The sequence below is a fragment of the Amblyomma maculatum genome, chromosome 3 (genome assembly GCF_055883805.1).
Source record: "Amblyomma maculatum isolate TAMU_Amacu chromosome 3, ASM5588380v1, whole genome shotgun sequence".
Lineage (NCBI taxonomy): Eukaryota > Metazoa > Arthropoda > Arachnida > Ixodida > Ixodidae > Amblyomma > Amblyomma maculatum.
Genome location: NC_139346.1, coordinates 166,153,352 through 166,160,211, shown reverse-complemented (window position 1 = coordinate 166,160,211; position 6,860 = coordinate 166,153,352). Strand labels below are relative to the sequence as shown.

General features: G+C 46.2%; 1 long non-coding RNA gene across 1 annotated transcript; it reads left to right on the top strand.

Annotated features, from left to right (window-relative positions):
* The first annotated feature begins 485 nt into the window (after positions 1 to 485).
* Positions 486 to 5,732, top strand: LOC146196761 (uncharacterized). Its single transcript, XR_014705647.1, has 2 exons — positions 486 to 626; positions 5,497 to 5,732. It is a non-coding gene; the product is annotated as an uncharacterized LOC146196761 (long non-coding RNA).
* The last annotated feature ends 1,128 nt before the right edge of the window (positions 5,733 to 6,860 follow it).

Genomic DNA, 6,860 nt, shown 5'->3' with positions numbered 1-6,860 from the left:
GATGCAACAAAACTGCGAAACCAGCTTTGTGTCATATTAACAGAGCCATTGCTTGGCATTCGGTTCAGCAGCGTTAAACCCTTGTAGATGTCTGTTTTTTTTTTTTTTCATTCACTGGTAACGCCAGTGCTGAAGTGAAAAAGAAGAGCGCAGCACGTGTCAGGAGCGGATCTGCCGGCAAGCGTCACGAGCTATGCCTTAAAACCAGTGTGCGATTCTATTCATGATTACATAATTTCATCAGGCCGATTTATTATATACTAGGGGAGACTTTAAAGCTTTTTCTTTTCCTTTTCATTTTTTCCAAATTCTAGTTAAACGCCCATATTTATCTGAATACACCATGTCTTTGACCATATATATTTAGAATCTACAATGTACCTGAGCCAATCGCCCGCCGTGGGTATGTACCATTTTGACGGAAGTCATCATCATCATCATCTTGCGGTGGTTTCTTTGATAAAAGCCCACTGCCACCGCACATAGTTGAAGTCCCGGCTCCGCAGATGCGGTCTTCGATGCTTCTCTCCCGATGCACCGAAATCGAGGCCGCTATCACCGAGTCCAACGAAGGCATCACCGTCAAGGGATGGTTCGGCTCCAGATTCAAAGAAATGTCTGCACACGTAAGCTTCAAATGCCCGTTTCACCTCATTCGTGCACCACGGAGGCAAATGTTAAGCCTTGAGCTGGAACGAAGATGCATGGTATTCTAGCGATGAAACACAGCTCCGGTTCTGGAGATATGGACCACGTAGCGCTGCCAGCAAGGCCTCTCAGACAGTGAAGTTTTCTTTATCCTTTAATGCTGCTTTCTAGTCTAGTGTCTTCATCACTCGTGAAGGTTGCAGCGATAACTCACATTTCGCGTAAGGCACCAGAAAGATGCTATGCATTCGGCCTAAGTCGTGCTCGTCAGAGTGATAAATGTGGTCTACACTTCACTCCTTGGTCAACGCAGAAAAAAAAAAAAAAAACGCGAGTAAAGCAGGAAAGAAGCTTTTTAAAATTTATTCTTTAATCACTGACACGTTTTAGAGCTGGATGCACCTGCCTGCCATTTCAGCGCTATTTTGGATGCCTTTTTTGCCTTTTTCTACCCAACGCAATAAATAGCCCATCCCTCTTAATAGTCACGCTTAGGTTAGTCCGAAAAATTCACTAAATGCGTAGCGGTCCAACTGTGCTCAGGGGAAGTAATTCCGTTGTGTCGTTTTCCCAGCGTCGCCGTCGGCGTTTCCGTGTTGCACTCGTTTGGTGCTTGTTGTGTTATGTATTCTTTGTAGCGATATGTTTGGTTACATTATGTTCTAATATGATGCATAGAACATGATACATGGTTCTTGAACACTGTCATGTCGTGACTAAGCATGATTAATTGCCCATGACTTGTGTGTTCGAAGCTGTTGTGTCGTGTATCGCAGTAAGCCTGCGTACACGTTGCATGGTGAAGTAAAAGATTAAGCGTGATGCATGGACATGACAAACACGCATGTTGCGACTCATTGTAACTAATTTGCCGTTTTTGAATGGATGGTGTTTGCCGTGTATGGAACCCGTGTAATAAAGTAATTCGCATGAGTCATGTGACAAGTTATCACTCGTCATGCAAATCATGACTCCGCAATGACCAGATTGAACTGATAACGTCATCTCAAGCGGAGATCATGATCACGACGCTGTCTTAATACAACAGTTATTACGCCATGTCCGCCAGCGTCTGGAGCGTTTTTGGCAAGTTGCAGCTGGCGGTCAGATATTATTTGGCGCATTGCAGGCTGGCGTTTCGAGTTTCCTTGACGCGTTGTAAGTGGCGTTCCAATCATTTTATTGAGCCAAAAGTGGCGTTCGAAACGTACTACAAGCCTCTATGGTCTTAAAAGAACTTGTTTGGCGATAGTGGTTACGGCGCCTGACTGCTGTTCCCAACATAGAGTTCCTTACACTAACTAGAGGGAAAGCTGAGGGCGCTGCACTTCAGCCACCATGGGCGCGCTAAGAATCATGGGCCGGTGTGCTACTTGTTGCGGGACAGTCGGTTTTTCTCGAGTACGTGGAGTGGCGTTACTGCAATGTTTTTTTTTTTCGTTATCATCATCATCTGAAGGTGCGTACATAGACCGCGAAAGCCATAGTAGCGAAGGCGCAAAAGCAGACGTCGCCAATAAATGGTTTCTGTTTCCCGAAATGCCACTAAAAACTTCCTTAAGTGATGGCACAACGATAAATATTTTCAATACATTTTTTATTTCAAAGTTTGCCTATTAAGTGCGAAATATTGGTATTTGTGCTGCTCAAAACTAAGCCAATAGGAGAAAGGGCCATCGCTTATATTGGATAAATCTCACACTGGCATTCTGTTTCTCTCTCTTTTTGCAATTTATAGTCACAATATTCAATCTTAGGACATTATTTACGGTAGGACAACGTTTATCTTTGCATTAGTTTTGGCCAAAAGTTGTAGTTCTGCACTCGGTAGCTCACCGGCCCATTGCTTTGAGCGCCCATGGTGGCTGAACTGGCCGTCTGGAAACTCCATGTTAACTCCCATAGACGGCAGCACAGCTTTCCCTCTAGGTAAGAGTAAGAAACTCTATGGTTCCCAAGGACGCGGGATCGAGTCCCGGCCTCGGCGGCCGCTTTTCGATGGCGGCGAAAAGCAAGGCGCCCGTGTGCTGTGCGATGTCAGTGCACGTTAAAGAACCCCAGGTGGTTGAAATTTTCGGAGTCCTCCACTACGGTGTCTCTGATAGCCTGAGCCGCTTTGGGACGTTAAACCCCACGAACCAAACCAAACCTAAAGTCCTCTAGTGCTAGTGATTGACTATGGTGTACGTGCTTTCACTAATTTATCTACGTCCAGAAATCATTAACGTCAAACATTGTGAATAGAAGGTTATCGAGTATACTGCAGCCGTGATAATACGATTGCACCGCAGTTCGTTGCTTTTTACTACCATAGGGTAACTGAGTGCCCTTAAACTTTCGCTAGGGCGCGCAAGTCTGGACGTTCAAATCACATAACGCCTAGACACCACAGGAAGCTGGTTTGGTTTGGTTTGTGGGGTTTAACGTCCCAAAGCTACTCAGCGTATGAGAGACGCCATAGTGGACTCCGGAAATTTCGACCACATGGTATTCTTTAACGTGCACTGACATCGCACAGCACACGGACGCCTAGCTTTTCGCCTGCATCGAAAAGCGGCCGCCGACCCTAAACGCGGCCTACGGGAAGCACGAGGAGATTAGAAAATTGTTATGCCCGCCAAACATGAAACATACATGTACGGGCGGCGTATTTGGGTTTGCTTGGTACGGTGGCTCTGCAAGGGACAAAGCAATAGAAGAGACGAAGAAAACGGGCTGTTCCGACTAGCATCTACTGCCCCCAGGAGCCGAGAAGCCTAGCGATTAGCAGCACATGTTTTTTCAATGAGCGTCGCGTTGGACGCGGCACTAGCTTGAGAGAGCCTATACTACTGCTACTACTACTACTATTGCTACTACTACTACTACTACTACTACTACTACAACTACTACTACTACTACTACTACTACTACTAAATAATAATAATAATAATAATACGCAGTAATATTTCTCTGCTAATTATTATTATTATTATCATTAGTAGTAGTAGTAGTATAGAGAAAGACTCGTTTCATGAAGTTGGCACTGAATTGTCTAGTTAACGGCCGAATTAACTGGCTAAATATTATCTTCACAGCTTTAATTAATAATAATAATAGTGATTGGTTCACAGGAAGGGAAAGGCGCAGTATCTGTCACACTTGTGTCTGTGGACACTTTCATCCCTTGGTGTCCACAGACACAAGTGTGACAGATACTGCGCCTTTCCCTTCCTGTGAACCAATCATTATTATTGTTATTAATTAAAACTAGGAAGATAATGTTTAGCCAGTTAATTTGGCCGTTACCTACAAACAATTCAGTGCCAACTTAGTGAAACGAGTCTTCCTCTACTACTACTACTACTACTACTACTACTACTACTACTACTAATAATAATAATAATAATAATAATAATAATAGTAGTAGTGGTGGTAGTAGTAGTAGTAGTAGTAGTTGTAGTAGTAACAGTAGTAGCAGTAGTATAGGCTTTCTCAAGCTAGTGCCGCGTCCAACATGACGCCCATTGAAAAAGCATGCGCCGCTAATCGCTAGGCTGCTCGGCTCCTGGGGGCGGTAGATGCTAGTCGGAACAGCCCGCTTTCTTCGTCTCTTCTGTCGTTTTGTCCCTTGCGGAGCCACCGTACCGAGCAAACCCAAATACGCGTACGGGCGCATATTTTGTTACGTCAGAGTCACACCCCAGCGAGCCCCTGCCAAAATATATGCTTCCATTCCCATGCGTCATCCTTTTTCTTAAAGTTGTCTTAATTGCGCGATTAAATCGTGTTGTTTCACTAAAATTAAATAAAGTAAATTGCTCCTTCCGGATTCGTATTGGGGGCTTTATGTTCACATGGCTCGGTTACAGCGGGACTTTATATGTCATATGTTAGCATGGTAGCTTACACTACCGCGTCATCGCGAAGGTGGGAGTGAAAACAGAGAGAAAGAGGTGCCGTAGTTGAGGGCTTCGGACCACCGCGCGATGGAGCAACACCACCTAGACTACTAATAAGTCTAGGTGGTGTTGGATGGAGGCTTTCGCCTCATCGTAGTGCAGTGATCCCAAGTGCTCCTAGAATTCTTTTGTAAGCCGTCATTGCATCCACCGCCGTTTCGATAGCGGACGACTGCTGCTGCGACGCACGTCTTTTTCTCTCGTTTTTTTTCTTTCTATCTCTTTCATTTCTCCTCTGTCCGCTCGAGGTAGCGGATGTGGCTCAGCTATAGAGACAGTAGTAGGCCCGTGGGCTTCCTTTTCCTTCTTCCTACAGTCGCAACGACATCGCACAGCACACTGAAGAAATGTAGGTAACTGTGTGCTCGCTCGGCAAATCTTAGTACTTAAATAGTCTTTGCTTTCAGCAAAACGTTTACCTTTTATTGGGCGGCGATTATCTGCACTGAGATGGCAGAACCAGGGGTAGTAAAGGTGCACTTTATTGCATATAGCGACCTCAAAAGAGGTCTATGCCCCCCCCCCCCCCCCCCCCTCTTAATGTTAGATGCCTAGATGCCGCGGCATCGATTCCAGCGCTCATGACGCTGCTCGGCCTCCCACGAAGGCGTAGCATACTCTCAAACTAATCTAGGCTATAGTGTATTCCAACCGGTGATCCCAACTAAGTTTTATTACTCCAGAAAACAAGAAGCGCCTTTCCACGGTCGAAGTTTTGATTGAATCGTAAGGTTAGTATCTTACTTCTACGCGGATTTTTAGAGCTGCTCCGGACTACCGACTGGAACGCTCCACTACACGTTCATGTCCGCATCATGAACGCATGAAGCACCCGAGTCTCTGCCGTGCATATGTCTGAACGTTACTCTGTGCCGGAAATTATACGATCGCGTGTTGTGCTTCGCAGGTCATCTACCTGGTGGCAGCGGCCTTCAGCCTGTGGAAGAGCCGCGGCTTGCATTCCCTCAAGCTAGGGAGTGGGGCTACCTGCTGCTGTCCGTGCGGGTACTCGTCATCCTCTCTCTGGTGCTGACCTCCACCAAAACATGACCTGTTTTTCTGTGACACTCACATGGCAGCTTCATAGCGAGGATTATATCCCTCCCAAGCAGCCTGCGAGTAGAGCCGTGGCAGATGGAGCTGGATGAGTCTACGTCGCCAACTTTTGCCGGTCTCAGCCTTTCCTGCAGCCCGAGCGGAACGAGAACGGCCCGGAATTCAGTGACGAAGAGTCTCAAGATACGCAGTGCCTTTAGTTGCTGTCTTAGTGCCTCTCCCTCACCTCCCCCACGTCCGCGTTGGTCAGTGGTTGGAGGTGCCGCTCGTGCTGCCTGGTTCCCATCGGCTTGAGCCGTGGGTTCATCAGTGATAATATATTACTTCTGTATAGTCGAAATAAATCTTCTTCTAAATTCGGCTGATTTTCGCCCTTCATTAGCGACTATTTTGGAACTTTTTTGTCAATTGTTCATTCAGATATTAAATATTAGAAAGCCAGGTATTTCGCCACGTTTCAAGAATGGGACAAACGCGTGAAAGCAGGAAAAATATTTTCATAGCATCACTGACGCAGAGAACGCCTGTCGTAACTTAAACCACGGAATCACTCACAGGTTGGGATTATATCATTGCTGACTAAGCATCCACCCAGCCAAGCCTCAGTGATTTAGTTCCTCGGTCACATGGAACTACCAGGAGTAAACGAAGCCGCTCACAGGCATGTATGAGCACTTCTATACAGGGCATCTCCCTTTCATGGCAATAGACGGTGATGTGACCTAATAGCTTCAGTAGTGTACACCGACAATGTCAAGCCACACAGAAGAGAGAGGGGAAGGGTTCCCAACGCCGTTAGATTACAACGAATACCAGATGCCAGTTAGGCGACACCAGTGGTACCGTACACGTTATTCTCCGCAGTACATGTACTGTGGAGAGGTAGCAAGCCTCTACCACATGGTGCGGCACGAAAATTTAATCCCATGGCTGACTCATCCCCTGGGAAGAGCCGTGGGAGGTTATTGTGCTCGGCGATGACCCTAAACGTCAGCACTAGCTGGTGGCAATGGGAAAGGGGGGGGGGGGGGGGCAGAAATAAGTAGTGGACTGCCGGACTAGCCCACTCACATGCTGCAACAAGGCTGCAAATAAATGCTTTCAATCAAATGAATGTAATAGTATAAACATATATAACTGTACGTACATAAGTCTAGGAAAGCGATTACACTCTACGTTTAGTCTAATTTCCGTATGCAGTTTGCTTTTGGAAAA